We start from the raw sequence: 16,679 nt of genomic DNA, 5'->3' as shown, positions 1-16,679 counted from the left end.
CTCACAAGGTGCCTGTTGTGGGAAGAAGAGGGAAAGGAGATTGTAAACCAGTTTGATTCTCATTTAAAGGTAGAGAAAGTCGGCATATAAAATAAAATCTTCTTCTTCTTCAACCACTCTATTCTCTGCCAATCTTCTTCACAGGCTAGAGGGGAAAATTTGGGAGGCTTGAAAGAACTTGAATGACAGGAAAAGCTGTTCAGCATGCACATTCCAAGTGCCTTTTAAAGACACAAGAGCACAGCCAGAAAAGAAATTGGCAACTATAAAATTATAGGATTTAGATTTACAGGGATACCAAGGCAGTATGTGTGTATCTATTCAAATTATCTGCCTCTGGAGCCTGGTAGATCCAAATGGCTTTAGGGCAGCTCTAGGGGTTTTCCTGTTGATATGGTTGGTGCTTCTGTCATTGACCTGGTTGACCTCTGAAATGAGGAAATGAGCCAGGCATTTGACACAATCTCACCCAGGCACCCTCTTTCAGGTATTAGAGCCCCGGTAGCTCCTTAATTTACTAAGGGGCTGCGGATGATTAAAATACAAGGAGTGACACTGCAGGGAGACTCAGATCAAATCCAGTGAGACACAGGCTCAAGCTTATTTTAAAGCATACTCTCTGGCGGTGGCGGCATCAAAGAATACTTTCCTGCCGCTGTTGCGTCTGCACAGCATAGGCCAGCAGAGCTCTTTCAGGTGGTTGCAGAGCTGTTTGGATCTGGCCTGCAGGCGGAGGTGGACTGCTTGGTGGCCGGCAGTGACCCTTTTGCCCAACCCTTCGTAGATAAAATTGCTCACATCTGCAGTGACTTGAGCTCCACATTAGTAGTAAGAGGGTCAGATGGTGCCAGGGTGCTAAATAGTCCAGCTGTTTAGGATACTTTTAAGTTTATTCAGTCTGAAGATATGGACAGGATCCTTGGAAGTTTAAGGACTATCACTTGTTTGTATGATCCTTCCCTTTCCTGGCTACTTAAATCTGTCAGGGGAGACCAGCTGACTGGGTCTGAGAGCGAGCCAGTGCCCCCTTGAGAGAGGGGGTGGTCGCCCCAGCCTTGAAGCAGTTTGTAATGGGTTCATTACTAAATGAGCCTATCCTGGACCCTAGAGATTTCAGTAACTATTGACCAGTCTCAAATGTGATCTTCCTGAACGTTTACTCTAATTGGCTTTAATTTTGCCTGGGATTGCCAACTGACCAGAAAAACTAAACCGGCCTGTTCTTGTACTCTTAATAGCAGGTGATGTTTTTCATAGCATGGAGACAGACATTGTGCCTGCAAATATCTTCATATTAAAGGACAGGTACAGTGGCTGCTTGAAAAGCTGGCAGTTCCGTTTCTGCACGGATAGCATCAAAATACAGAGTGCCTTTATTAGGATTTTGTATTAACATATCAATACAATAAGGACTAAAAATATTTGAAGCTTTCCCAAGTCTGTTCTTGAAATGTTCTGCAGTATGTTATCTTTTATATCGTTTACACATAAAACATACAGAATGTCACAGTTTCACCGGAACAGCTAAAGTGATTAGTATGGCCATGAAAACTTAACAAACAGTTTCACCTTTCTAAGGTATCCTTATCATCATGAGGGCTAGAAACCTTTGGTTGCCCCCACCCCAAGCAGACAATTAGGGGGAGATGGCTAAGCCCGGTGGGCCACATAAATAGCTTGCAGACTGGGAGTTTCACACCTTTGCTTAAAAGCAGGCAGGGACTTCATTTGCTTTTATGAGGGACTAGTGAGGAAACCTGGAACTCATAAAACGTTCCGGGAATAAGAGGCTATATGTGAGTCACAGCTATCAGCTCTCTGGCCTTTGGGAAGTGAGAGACCAAATGGCAGCTGAAATAAAAGACTGGATTTACAGAGTACCTGGTATCCACACTTCTCTCACAGCTCCTTTGATAGGCGTGGTCCAATATGGTGGCTTGGGTTTAGCAATTGAATGTGGGTGTACTAGGGTTGCCAACCTCCAGGTGGTGGCTGGAGATCGCTCACTATTACAACTGATCTCCAGGTGACAGAAATCAGTTCCTCTGGAGAAAATTGCCACATTGGCAATTGGACTCCATGGCATTGAAGTCCCTCCCCTCTCCAAACCCCACCCTCTTCAGACTCCACCCCCAAAATCTCCAGGTATTTCCCAGCCCGGAGCTGGCAGCCCTAGGGTGTATTCTGTACAAAGGAAAATATGTTAAGGAAACTCAACCCAGATCGTGTGAGTGCCAAGCTACACACGAAGGTGGAGTTCCATGTTTGGATCTCCAGAAATATTACCTGTCCTGAAAAAACGATGGTGGAGACTGTGGTCCTAGGAGAGGGGGGAATTTACTCCTCCTCCCTATACCAGTTCCCTGCTGGATGCGATAAAAGGAAAAAAGACAGGCACAGTTCAGCAACCAGTAGGCTTTGCCCCCCTTCTACCAGGCTTAAAGCAGAGTAGAGAAAGCCATTTTCAACTTTGGCAATGATGTGGAGGGATAGAGTTTACACCTCCTTTCTTATGTTGTGGCCCCAATCCATATAAAAAACATTGAGGCTGCTGCTTTGGGTCAAACAATATATCTGGAGTTCCATTCATGAGACTTCAGAATCTGGCCTTACGAATGCCATTAGATCATTCCTTTCTTTTCGAATTCTTTCCCCTGTCCTCATGGTCTTGTCTGTTTAGAGGGTTGTTATTGCTGCTATCATACGTGTAGGGATATTGCTTGGTCAACACCAGGAGTGATTGGCTCAAAGAGGTCTCAATGCCTTCTATGCTGAAGGAAAAAGATGGACTTGCGTTTGCGTGTTAAGACTAAAGCCTCAGACTCCCCAGTTAGTCAGCCACTTGCCTGCTTGAGGCGTTTATCCTATGTTGCCAACAGCACTTCTATAAAAACAGAGGCTCTGTGTTTTGAAACAGAAGAAATGTAGTAAAGGAAAAGGCTTCCCGGCTTGATCGCTGCCTGTTAAAAACAACAAATCAACAAGGAATACTTTCCTCATCATTACACCTCCCTGCCAACAAAAACAGATCTCTACAGATTTCAACCTGGGTTGAACCAAGAACTACATCCATGCAAAGTTCTCCGTTCATCCACATTGGCTTCTTGGATCCCCTACCATGGATCCCCCTTGGATCCCCCTGTCTTGCTGGAATAGTGAGGGCTTGAGCTTGCTTGTTTTAGGGGAGCCCTCCCTTCTCTTGCTCCTTTCCCTTCTAGAGGTCTTGCCCATGGAATGACTCTCATCGTGCCTCTGAGTTCATTAAAGTGGATCTTATAGATGCAGTGCTGCTGGTTAACATCTTTGGCATGAGTGTTTTGTTACAGACAAAAAAAGAAAGGAAATCTACTGAACCCCAAATGATTTAAAACTGTCTCTCATACACATTTAGTTCTAGGGGCATTTTCTTAGACTGTCAACAGTTATCGGTAAGTCCAGTACTGTCAATTTTCTCTTGTCTCTGAGACAGTATGGTAATACAACAGTCTGTTTTAGAGAGTAGTGTTAATATTATTGCTCTGAATTTGCTGAAGTTCTTTGGGCTAGAGTAGATGTTCAAAAATCTTTTAATGTAAAGCAACTTACACAATGGTTAGTAACTGAGAGGACATACCAGAACAACAAAAACTCCCTTTAAAGTTTGTTTTGAAACACAACAGTGGTAGTTGTTATGCCACTGACTTCTAGGCTCAACCACAGAGAATTGTGGAGCAAATATTTCTCACTGTCTGGTCCATGGCAGAACAGAAGATAGCAACAGTCATTATCTTATGTAAATTACTTTGAAAATGCTTTGGAATATTTATTATACTTGCCTTTAAGAAAATCTTCTGGGCAGGAAATGATAGTTTGCATTTTACAAATATGGGTTGCTTCCACATGGAAGTTTTGATACAGCTTGGTATCCAAACTGCAGCAGGGTTGTTGTTGTTGTTTTTTAATATCCACACAAGGTCTTTCCCTAATTGTCCACTATGGATTTTCTCTGGCTTCACTGTGTTCTTTCCCAAACATGGTTTGGTACAATCTTTTTAGCAAGTGCCTTGCACATTGTGTGGACAGGAAGGTGTGGGTTTTTGAAGGTGCCACCACCCAGATTGACATCATTTTTGTTGCTTCAGCCCCCTGCTATTACAATTTTCCCTTTGCCACCCAAGGGTTTAAAAAAATAGTAATTGCTATATTCCTATAATTTATAATTATCTGTTGCCACAATCTGATAGTTCCTCTGAATTTCCAGCTTTTTTTAAAAAAAGTCTCTAGCCCTATTTGTTGTAGAGATATAAGGGGAAAGGTGCACCACAGGAATGGGCCTGTGGACATTGTGTATTTTGATTTCCAAAAAGCTTTTTGACAAAGTCCCCCAACAAAGATTGCTAAGCAAACTTCATAGTCATGGGATAAGAGGACAAGTCCTCTTATGGATTGAGAGCTGGCTGAAAAACAGAAAGCAGAGAGTAGGAATCATTGGTCAGTTCTCACAATGGAGGGATGTGAGCAGTGGGGTCTCTGGGATCTGTGTTGGGACTGGAGCTTTTCAACCTGTTCTTCAGTGACCTGGAGTTGGGGGTGAACAGTGAGGTGGTCAAGTTTGCAGATGACACCAAATTATTTAGGGAGGCTAAAACAAAAATGTACTGTGAAGAGCTCCAAAAGGATCTCTTTAAACTGGAGGAATGGGTATTAAAATGGCAAATATTCAATTGGTATCTGTTGGACTTTTTGTCTGTCTTGAGGATAGTGAATTTCGGAAACCTTGGAATATTGTGACTTTGTGTCTTTATGTTTAAGACTTTTTGTATGTGTTTGTCAATGTTATTGTATAATACAGTCTGTTGTTAAGCTATACTTTGTATGGTTGATCTGTGTTAGATTTGGCGTAACCTCCAGGTACTAGCTGGAGAGCTCCTGCTATTACAACTGACCTCCAGCAGATAGAGATCAGTTCACCTGGAGAAAATGGCCGCTTTGGCCATTGGACTCTGTGGCAATTGGACTCTGTGGCAACTCTCACCAAACCCCGCCTTCCTCAGGCTCTGCCCCCAAAACCTCCTGCCAATGGCGAAGAGGTACCTGGCAACCCTATTGATGATACAGAATCCCTATCTGCACCTTGTCACTGTTGCAGAACTCTCTGCTTTGTCTGTGACCCACTATTAGCAAAGAAATCCCGGTTTGTTTATTTGCTTCATTTATACCCCAGCTTTCTCCCCAATGGGAACTCAACGTGGCTTACATTGTTTCGTTCTCCGTTTTATCCTCACAAAAACCCTGTGAAGTAGGTCAGGCTGAGAGTGTGTGACTGGCCCAGGGTCACCCGGCAAGCTTCCTTGGCAGAGTGAGCATTCAAAGCTGGGTCTCCCAGACCCTAGTCCTGGCACTCTAACCACTACACCACCCTGGCTTCACTAGGTGCCATCTTGCCCTATGCTGACTGCTCTTGGACGTTACAGAACTAGGGTTGCCAGGTCCCTCTTCACCACCGGCGGGAGGTTTTTGGGGCGGAGCCTGAGGAGGATGGAGTTTGAAGGGGGGAGGGACTTCAATGCCATAGGGACTTCAATTGCCAAAGTGGCCATTTTCTCCAGGGGGAACTGATCTCTATTGGCTGGAGATCAGTTGTAATAGCAGGAGATCTCCAGCTACTACCTGGAGGTTGGCAACCCTATGCAGAGCTGAGCCTTTGTGCTGGGCCATTCCAGCACCCACTTCCCTAAGGTGCGCGGAGGCCCCGACATGCATAAGCACTTGCATTATCTTGTACATGCTCATGGCTGCAAGGCTCTTTGAAGGTCCTCTGGATGGAAGGCCTTTTATAAATGCAAAATGACATTTCTGCTATTAGCCTCCTAAGTAAGGGTGGCGAGGTGAATTACTGTCGATTAGCCTGACAATATTACAGTGGCATTTAAGCTGAGGGACGAGAGGTTGATAAAGCTCCTTTGAGGTTAAGAATATGAGGCCTGTATTCATTAACAAAGAAGGGGGCTTCCCCCCCCTTTTTTTTTTTTGCAAGAGGACATGAGCGGGGCATGTGGGATGTTGAAGGACAGGAAGAAAATGGATTCCAAATCCTCCCGGTAGAAATGAGAGGCTCAACTACTTAAGGGCAGGCCAACAAATGACCAAGTACAGAGGGAGTGCAAAGGGACATTTCTTTACACAGGAGGCAACGAATGAATGAACCGGGACAGATCTCTATTAGCCCGTAATCGCAGACGCAGCTGAGAACATAAGCAAGAGCAAGGCCGACAAGCACTTACAAGAAGGAAACATGACAGGATGCAGGCGCTGTAGAAAGGGGGGGGGGACAGAATAACATGGCCTCCTCCAGGCCTGAACTGTTACTCTTGTTTAAAATTACATTAATCATGCTGACTGTGGTCAAGGCACCTAGATACAAGATCAGGGATGGAGAAGTGTGGTGTTACTTGCTCTGTTGACACTGGAGGAGAGGATCAGTGTACAAATCATCATGTACAGAGGAGGGGGGTTGTTGCTACATTAAACTGAGAATGGCCATGTCAGGCAGTTGATACTTGTACTTGAAATCCCGTGCTGTGTGTAACAGCTTCAGATAACTGTTCATTTAGTCCTCTAGTAACTTCAGGAGTTACACATTTGACATACTCATCATAAGGTCAGGATACACTTTGGCTAACCTGATGCAGGTGTAATGAAAAAGCATATCCAGCTCATGTTAAATGGAACTCAGGTTTCTGCTTCTGGCATAACCTTCTGGTTCTAAAATAGATGTTGGGCTGGGCCTGATACTAGTGAGCCAATTAATACTAAGCATTTAGGCCTGAAGCTTTAAGGGACAATGTGCACAATTTATTATTTTTTTCCTTTGCGATGCAGCACTTCCAGGTGTAAATGCATCGCAAGGGGCCTTTTACCACTCAAACTGGGAGTTCGAGTGGTAAACGGCCCCTTGTGATGTGTTTTACAACTGGAAGTGCCGCATCACAAAGGAAAAAAATAATATATTGTGGAGCCTGAGGAGGGCGGGGTTTGGGGAAGAGAGGGACTTCAATACCATAGAGTCCAATTGCCAAAGCCGCCTTTTTCTACATATGAACTGATTTCTGTCACCTGGAGATCAGTTGTAATAGCGGGAGATCTCCAGCCACCACCATGCCTTGATCAGTTTGTGTAGAGGATGGAATTTCCACAGATTCAGTTTTTTCAAACTTTTCCAACTTTTCGACATCGCAAGGACACCTATCGAACTCCTTGCCTATGCAGCTAATAAACATACAGGCGTCTCATGGTGAAGTGGGACTGTGCCTACAGTAGCTAGGGTTGCCTGTTTAATGTGTAGAAATGGGTGGTTGAAGCATTGCATGGCATGAAGGTAAATAACAATAAAGGGAGGGGCTGTGGCTCAGTGGTAGAGCATCTGCTTGGTATGCAGAAGACCCCAGGTTCAATCCCTGGCACCTCCAGTTAAAAGGACCAGGCAACAGGGGATGTGCAAGACCTCAGCCTGAGACCCTGGAGAGCCGCTGCCAGTCTGCATAGACAATACTGACTGTGATGGACCAATGTTCTGATTCAGTAGAAGGCAGCTTTATGTGTCCATGTGCCCAACATCACATGGTAAATAATATCCCATTAAGCCTCTATTAAACAGATGGGACACTTTTTCTCTAGGCAGTTGGCACCCTACTACTATACTAAACATATGGTTAGTCAGTCTACAATAAGCTGTAATGGTCATGAAAATAGAGAGTAGTAGTAGTAGTTTTGTTATGTTAGTTATAGTTTGCCTTTCTCACTGAGACTCAAAGTGGATAACACAATGTAAATCAATTCAATCCATAGGATGACACATCTAATAAGGAATGAACCAGGATTAGGAATTGTATAAATTTCAAATGGAGCTGTCATGTAAACATAAGCATTAAATATGACAGTTAAACAATTCAGAACATGGTATTACATCAGTAGAAACATGATGCATTTTCCTGGGTCTATCTGTTATGATGTAGCCTTGTTTCCTGTACAAAAATGCCCTCCTGAAAATTTTGTTTTACCTAGTATGTGAAATGCCATTAGCATGGGAGTCTTCCTGACCTCCTCACATGAAGACATTATACACATGAAGAACACATGAAGCTGCCTTAATACTGAATCAGACCCTTGGCCCATCAAAGTCAATACTGCCTACTCAGACCAGCAGTGGCTCTCCAGGGTCTCAAGCAGGGGTCTTTCACATCACCTACCCGCCTCGTCCCTTTAACTGGAGATGCCAGGGATTGAACCTGGGACCTTCTGCATGCTGAGCAGATGCTCTACCACTGAGCCATGGCTCCTCCTCAGGCAGGCCATGCCACAGGGTGGGGCCATTACAGAGGAGGCATGTGAATGGGCAGTTATTGATCTTGCCTATCTGTAGGGTGGTTCCTGCACAAGGCTCTGCTTGGATAAGTGAAGTTGTTGCAGTGGGGCGTTAAAGTTGGTGCAATGTTTTCTTAAAAGAGCTTAACATAGTTGGCAAATATTTCACTCATAAATCTTTCATTTACCAGTATGTTGATCCAACAAACATTGAATCAATCAGGACCATGATAACAAAGCATCTCTTCAGATTAATTCCCTTGTTACCTTTTTGCTGTAACTGTGCAACTGTGAATATCAATATATCAGTCCAGCACGAAATCTGGGCTTTATTTCAACATCTTACAAGGATTCCCCTGGCTTGTGTTAAACTCTTTTCTCTCTGTGTGCCTGGACCGCCTTCTAGTATGTGGAGTTCTTTAAAATGTGCAGAATGAGAAGGTAAACGTTCATTGTTCCAATCCCTGCCTTTATTGACTGAATGAGAATTCCTAAGAGGATACGTTGTCTCTCAAGCATTTGTGGAATTAAATTGGGCAGCTTGTGCTATAATTACAGGGGGAACCCAAGTGTTCCATGAATGGGTTTAATTGGAAGAAGCCATTCTGAGGAACATCAGCAGGAAACTATTGAGGCAGGGGTAAAACCTAGAATGGTCCACAGCCTGAACTTGTGGTAAAAATAGGAATCTACCATTAACCATGATTCTCTGTGGGCACAGAATGGTGATACTCTATTCTTTGGCATATCTATGGTGAAAATGTTACATTGAGAGTTAGTCTGAGAATCCGGTTAAACAATTAATGTCTAAGAATCCTGGCTACTAATGTTATGGAACTATCAACTACACATTAGGTAAAGAGTTAATAATTGCCTCATGCATTACTGAATTTATGTATGGAAGAAGGTAATGGAGAAAATGTTGAGGAGGCTGACATTGGTATACACCTCATCATGTCTTATATGACTGTCTCAGAACGAAAACAGAAGGAATTTCAAACAGTTATTGGAAATGATAGATTTTTACAAATCTAAAAAACCACCACCATATTTTACATGAAAAATAAAACAGAAAAATGAAAATTCCAGAACATTTCTGTGGTTATTATATTTAATCATCATCATCTTTTTTTCAATGACACTATTCCTGTGTTACACAACCTAAGCAAAAGTACTGGACACCTATAAGAGAGTCATCTGGGAACGGAACTATATTAAAGAAAACTTCAAGATAATGGCCAGGCGTACATTGCTGAAACAGTTACTCCCTTCTAAGCCCACTGACTTCATTGGACTTAGAAAGGAATAACTATGCTTAGGGCTGCAATGATAATTTATTTTGAAAATGAAGTGATGTAAGTGTTGGCAAACCTTCAGAGATATAACAAACAAAAAGAACAAGTGCTGCTGAATGACATTCCAGAAAGACTAAAGGAAGCCATGAATTGATTTGTTTTAAATGAAAATACTATCTTGTTCTGGCCTATAACTATTCAAACTATACTAGGAATATGTTTGCTTGAGTACATCACAAGCAAATCAGTAATCAAACATTGCAGATCTATATTTGTAAGCACAGTATACCAGAAGAGATTGTGAGGGCTGCCCTTCAGTATTGCTCCAGAGACTTCATAATGTTTACAGAAGAATGCCTTGGGACTTTCATTCATGCTGCATCAAGTCCATTATTACCTTAGTCCAACGGAATAACAAGAAGAGCATTTCAAATAGTAAAAAGGAACCTGTACACATCTAACCTGGAGAACAACAATTTATATGAACTATACTTGGAATTACAGAACTGCACCTATGAAAGCGTCGGAAGCAACTTGACGGCACTTAACACACACACACACACACACACACCTATGAAAGATACAGGGTTACCTGCCCAATTTCTAATTTGAGAATCTGACTGTTGATCTCATCACCACTGTTATACCTCAGCAGATAAAAGGAGACATAGAGGCATGTCTGAAATGAGTAGGGGCAAATGTAGGGAGCCCAGGTCTCCATCCTGTTCCTCCTTTTCATTGTCTGCTGACCTGCTGACCACCAACAGGAGAAAAGTTTTTTTAATGGCTCCACACCAGTGATACAACGTCATTTCTTGTGAATACCCAGAAGAGATGCCATGTCACTGGCATGACGCTCTGGAATGGTATTCTCCGGAAGTGATGTTGAAGCACCGACACGGTGCCATTTCCCCTCTATTCCCCCTCCCTGCTGGTTGCCAGCCATTGACAAAACAATAGACAAAATAATAGAAACAGTATGACAAATGTCCAAATACTTTCCCTTGTTTTCATGCAGGAGACCCAATTACTATTTGTTGAGAAACTGCCCCCCGTGGTGTTTTAGTCCTCCAAGACATCTAGGCACTCAGCAGTCATCCCGAGTCTCTGCTCAGCTATGTGCCACTCTCCTAAGTCTGCCCAACTTTTGAAAGGCTGTAGCTGCTTCTCTCTGGTATTTCTACCCTACCAGCTGATCATTTTAAGTAATAACTGCTTGAAGGGCCAGCACTTCTAGCACTCCATCCACAATGCCATTTAAAGGCTCCTCCTAGTGCCTGCATCTCCTGCTACCCAACTATTGGTTACCATGAGGATGGCTTACCACATCTGTGCATGGCCAGGGAGATTGTGATCTAGCAACCAACTGCCTCCCTTCCCCTGGCACCCATTTTAGATCGCATGCACAAATGGTTAAGTCCTATGTTGTATGGAGAACAAATACCAGCATTTAAAATAGAAAAGGATTTATTAAGAAAGAAAATTTCACACATATTCTCTGCATAACAGCAGGTTGAGCAAGGAATACAAAGAAATGGTGTAAACATGCAACCCTCTGTCCCTCAGCTCTATATATGCCTTAGCTGCTCTTATTCTAAGACAGGCTAAACTTAGAAGTTACAGTGTTCTAAAAGCTTCCCATTCCCTTGGAGTCTTTGTCCAAGCAACTAGCCTTTAATGTGACAGCTCCCTCCTGCAAGTTATTCCCAGTAAGACTGGACCATACAAAATGGCACCTATTCCCCTTGTGTCCAGGGCATGTATTGCCTCTGTCTTCCCACCCCTCTATGGGTCTTTCCTTCTCTTCTTGTCCATCTCAAGAAGAGATATTATTTGGCTTTAGGCAAACCCTCCCCCCCACGTGGAGTCACATTCTTGCCAGGGTGTGGGATGGCCCTCTGCTAGCTAAAACCATTTGTATAACCAAGCCTTAAGTACTGGGTTCCTGGGAGAGCCATAACCTGAAGGGGCTGGTGGTGCTTGAGAGCAATTAATTTATCCCCTATTTCCTGTCCTTGTGTCAACATACAAAACCTTTGAAAATGAAGGTGGGGTTTGTAGCCCCAAAACAGAAATAATTTTTCCACCCCATTCATCAAAACTGAATAATATTTGGACAGATTGATACAGTTCTAGAGAACCCAAGCATTATTTCTCTGAGACAGGAACAAACTTGTTTCACAACATATACACATAAGCAGCCCAATCCCACCTGATACTTAAAATCTCACGAGACATAAAAGAACATATACTTTAGGGTATGCTGAAGTGTATCCATTTCCTGTTCTTCTATGCTTGGGCTGTGCTAGGAAAAGTTGAAGGCAGCGAAAAGAGGAAGACCCAACATTAGATGGATTGACTGTATAAAGGAAGCCCTCGGTTTGCAAGATCTGAGCAAGGCTGTTAATGACAGGACATTTTGGAGGTCTCCATAGGTCGGAAGTGACTTGATTAGGGTTGTGGGGGGGGGAAATCGGTAAATTTTTGGGTTCGGGTTTGTTGGGACCGATTTTTTTCACCGGTAAATATGGGTATTCAGCTTATTTCCGGGTTTACTGAAAAATTCAGGCCAATTGCAGTCTATGGAGATTTTTTCGAAGCTCCTGTGGGGGCATTTTTGGAGGTAAAGTTACCAAATTTGCAGCATGGCTGCAAGGGACTCTCCTTAAACGGTTATTGAAGTTTGGTGAACTTTGGGACAGGGAGTCCAATTTTATGGGCCAGCAAAGGGGTTGCCCCCATCTTCCAGACATTTGCGAGCCGAGCTGTCCATCGGTTTTCAGGTTCAGAAGTTCAGCATTGTCAAGGTCTGGCGGAAAGAGCTGATTAGCAGGCTGGCACCTCAAAGTCTCACTTCATATTTGGGATGCATAGCATGATGTCCATGCAAACTAGCTTCCAAACTGAGGGAACTGGCTTAAATGCAAGAAAAATAAGGCAAGGAAAACATTTCTTTTCATGTCAAATGACAACCTGTGAACAGTCCTTTATTATATAGTCATAAAAAATTTGATTTCAAGAGATGGTCACAGTGTGGGAAAACGAAGCCTCTAGTCAGGACGATCTTCAGTTTGAGAGCAGGTTTACGGGGCGGGGGGCGGGCTGATATTGGAGCCAGCTGATGTCATGACCAAGGCAACTCTTGTGAAGAAGATTGCTCATCCGTGTGGGTGAAGAGTCTTCTTCAGAAGCCTGGTAAGCTGCTGTAGAAGCTGGCGTTTTTTAGTTGGAGGGTATATACCTCCAGATGGGACTAGGTGAGCCCCGTCTTTTCAATAACACTTATGCTTGATGTAGAATTGCAGGTCAACCCACTGAATAGTTGTCAGACCAAGTTGGCTCTGATTACACAACCCCTACTTCAAAAGGGGCCCAACTATGGGGCTCTAACAAACCCAGTCAAAAGACAGAAAAAAGAGAGAAAGCACAGAGCTGTGCATCTGAGCAAAGGCGAATAGCCGAACCCACAAAAGCCGAATAATTATTTGGCTTTTTCGGGAATCGCTAATTTTGCTTTGGGCAGATTGCCAGGTTTTGGTATCTGGTCTACCTGAAACTGGAATATTGCTGAAATGGCTAATTTCAGGTTTATTTTTGGTTTGGGTTTATCAATATGCACAACCCTTGATAGCACTTGACACACACACACACACACACATGCTTGGGCTTTGACACGAGGAATGGAAGAGATCTGCACACAGCACTAAAAATCTTGAGCCAGTGGTTAATAAAACTGTAGAGAATCCATAATATTGTGTTTAATTACCTCAGATATAGAGAAGCTAAAGTAGCAAGACTTCACAAATGAAACTAGTGCACCACAAAATTCTAGTGAGGCTTCAGAAAAGATTTTAGACACTGAGATGCCTGTGATTGCATCATGAAGTTGAATTATACCAGAACCAACTAGATATGGTGAATTATATTTTATACTTATATTTTATTTACCAAAGAGTGCTATGAGTTGGTCTTTGAGGGAAGCAGTTCTGTTCTACACCAGCAGAGAATCAAAACCCAGGGTTGCAGCCATTTTGATATAACGTACAGTAAAAGTTGCAGAATGTCCATCTGTTCTATGCTTCAGTCACCTGGAGCATCATTTTTAAAAGATGCAGCAGCAAAGATTACATCTGACCTCTCTCATATAGTATTTTCTCAGCAGATGACTATAGTATCAGCCTTTAATTATTCCAGTAATTTTCAAACTTTCTATATTCAGACATTGACTTGTCTGCAAAGAATGCCAGTGTATGTGTGCTGTAGAATCATCCTATTTTCTGGAATATCTTGTGATTTAGCATACAATCAGCTGTATTGGGTGGAGTGCAAGCTTGGTCATTTGGGTTTTATTGTTACCCTACATGAACGAAAGTGCACCCTAGAACACAAACATTCTCTCGTGGCTGCATTGCAGGAAAAGATTGGAAAGTGTCTTACAGAGAAGCTTTTTGGGAGTTACAGACCTCCTCCTAGAGGAACCCTCTGATATGCATCCAAAGAAAGGAAGATGGTGAAGGAGCATGATTTCAGACAGGATGCACATATTTAACTCTATTCCCAGCCCTGCTGAGAAACCTTTTTGCCATTACAGATTTTGTATATAATGTGCCCTGGAAATCATTCTTATGAGTGCACATTTGTTATCATGAATCAAAAGTATGTAAAGAATCCAGGAAGTAGTTTGTCTTACTTATGCCTGCCTCCTGTGTAGTGTAGATGGGCATTTGTCCTCTTGATATTATGTGCATTTATGAACATGATTTGTGCATGTGCTCCTGAACAAATATTGATATGTTGGAGGTGACCTTCCTAATTTACTGATAATGCTACAGGTGAAGCCAGAAGCGTGAGAGCATTTCTGGTGTTGTCAACCATGCTCTCATGCTTCTGTATTCAGGAAGAAATTTCTTTTTTTAAAAAAAAACCACCGAACAACAACAAAATCTTCCATCCTGGAGACCTGAACCATGGTGGCACCAAAAGTATATTTTGAGATTTTTCTAACTTTGTAGCTTTTGAAAATAAACAGTTTCCTTATATAAAGATGAGTGTGGATGGAAAAGAACCTGAGGTGTCTCTACAGGTAAATCTGGGGGATCAAGATAAAGGTCAGCTGTGAAACCACTCACATAGACCCTGCAGATCTCATCCTCTGTGATGAAAAAGGAATACCTTGAAGGTAAGTTGCATAAGCAAAAGGAGAGGAATATTGTTTTGACTGACACAGCCATCTCATTACAGCTGGGTTAAAGGATGCTGAAGAATATTGGGGGCATCCCACACTTTTGACCCATAAATAATGCTCTCTTATCTGGTATCATTCACACATATGGGCAAGCTTGCACAATGTTTAAATGCTCCTATCCAACTTATTCTGTTCTGTCCCCCAAATGTCCTGCCATAGACTATTTTCAGTCAACAAAACAGAATAAGTTCTCCGCAATGGTAGCCGTTAATTATATCACAGCAGGGGTCCTACTCATTACTATTAGTTTATCTTTGCTTAGGTCCAAGTTGGTAGGGACCTGACATGGGCCATTAAAGCATGGGTGCTTTCTCCCTCTTTTCTCCCGGGAATGCAGCGAATTGGCAAGGTCCCCACGCACGTGCTTTGCACAAGCGCACGTTGACCCCTCTGTCTTTCGCTACATTCCCGGGAGAACTAATTCCTCTGTTATTGCTTAAATGAAACTCGAGCAACAGAGGAAGGAGCTCGCCCATGTGTGCCGGGCGCCCGGATCAACTCCCCACCGGGAGACTTCTAGGCCCCGGCAGCAGCAGCAGCAGCGGCTCCTTTCCCTGCCAGGAGGAAGGCACTACCAGGCCCCGGCGGGGAGAGCAGCAGCGGTGGTACCTTTTCCTCTCCCACCCCACCCCTGCCTCTCTCTCCCCCTCTCCCCGCGCCCCCCCCCCGCCAGTGCTTGAAGCTCACTTCCAAGCAGCCTGCCCGGTGGAGGTTTGTGGCGGCGGGAAGTGCACAGACCTGGTGCACCAGAAGGGGCTGCCGCCACTTTCCCTCTGACGGCGGGGATCCAGGCAGGAGGCTGCTTGGAGGTGAGCTTCAAACGTCGGCGGGGGGGGGGGGAGAGGGGGAGAGAGAGGCAGGGGTTGGGTGTGGTGGGGGAGGAAAAGGTGCCGCCGCTGCTTTCCTGGCCAGGGCAGGGCAGTGACTTCTACCTGGCGGGGAAAGCAGCCGAATTTGTTTGTCCCTGTTTTATGCCCCATGTGTTCAGTTTTTTGAATATGGGAACTTAAAACGGGAGAAACACCAGGGACAAACAAATTCGATTATGGCCATGCATTAATGGCCATCGATAGCCCAGGATAGCCCAATCTCATCAGACCTTGGAAACTAAGCAGGGTCAACTCAGCCCTGGTTAGTATTTGGATGGGAGTCTACCAAGGAAGTCCAGGGTCATGATGCAGAGACACGCAATGGCAAACCATCTTTGAACATCCCTTGCCTTGAAAACCCTATGGGGTCAGCATAAGTCAGTTGCGACACTTTCCACCACCACCAAGATACTAGTCATCATAGACTAGGCATCAGAGACTGTGCATTATAGATGGAGCCCTTGACAAATAAACAGTTTAAGACCTTGCAACAGAATTATTTTTGCTCTTTTAAATGTGACACTGACTTACTCAATTAGTAAGGATGCCAGCCTCCAGATGGGACCTGGGGATCCCCTGAAACTACAGCGCATCTCCAGACTACAGAGTTTGGTTCCCCTGGAGAAAATTGATGCTTTTAGAGGGTGGACTCTATGGCATTATACCCTGCAAAGGTCCCTGCCCTCCCCGGGCTCCACCCCCAAATCTACAGGAGTTTCCAAACCTAGATCTGGCAACCCTATCCCTACCCCCCGCTGATGGCCAGGGGGGACCTGGCAACCCTATCAAATAGGCTCCATGGAGTATAATAAACAGAACATAATTAATATCCCACCAATTATCATGTATTAAGAAATGGTTATTCATAAATAATAAGCAGGTGTTTAATCAGAGAATTGTGAGTTGAACTATCAAAGATGTCTTCTG

General features: G+C 43.7%; 1 non-coding gene across 1 annotated transcript; it reads left to right on the top strand.

The window, feature by feature from the left end:
• Nucleotides 1-7,376: 7,376 nt before the first annotated feature.
• On the top strand, nt 7,377-7,448 carry TRNAT-GGU (transfer RNA threonine (anticodon GGU)). The gene has a single exon. It is a non-coding gene; the product is annotated as a tRNA-Thr (tRNA).
• Nucleotides 7,449-16,679: the final 9,231 nt, after the last annotated feature.

Source organism: Euleptes europaea, chromosome 2 (genome assembly GCF_029931775.1).
Source record: "Euleptes europaea isolate rEulEur1 chromosome 2, rEulEur1.hap1, whole genome shotgun sequence".
NCBI lineage: Eukaryota > Metazoa > Chordata > Lepidosauria > Squamata > Sphaerodactylidae > Euleptes > Euleptes europaea.
Note: the sequence above shows the minus strand (reverse complement) of the source record. Positions and strands in the feature narration are given on the sequence as shown.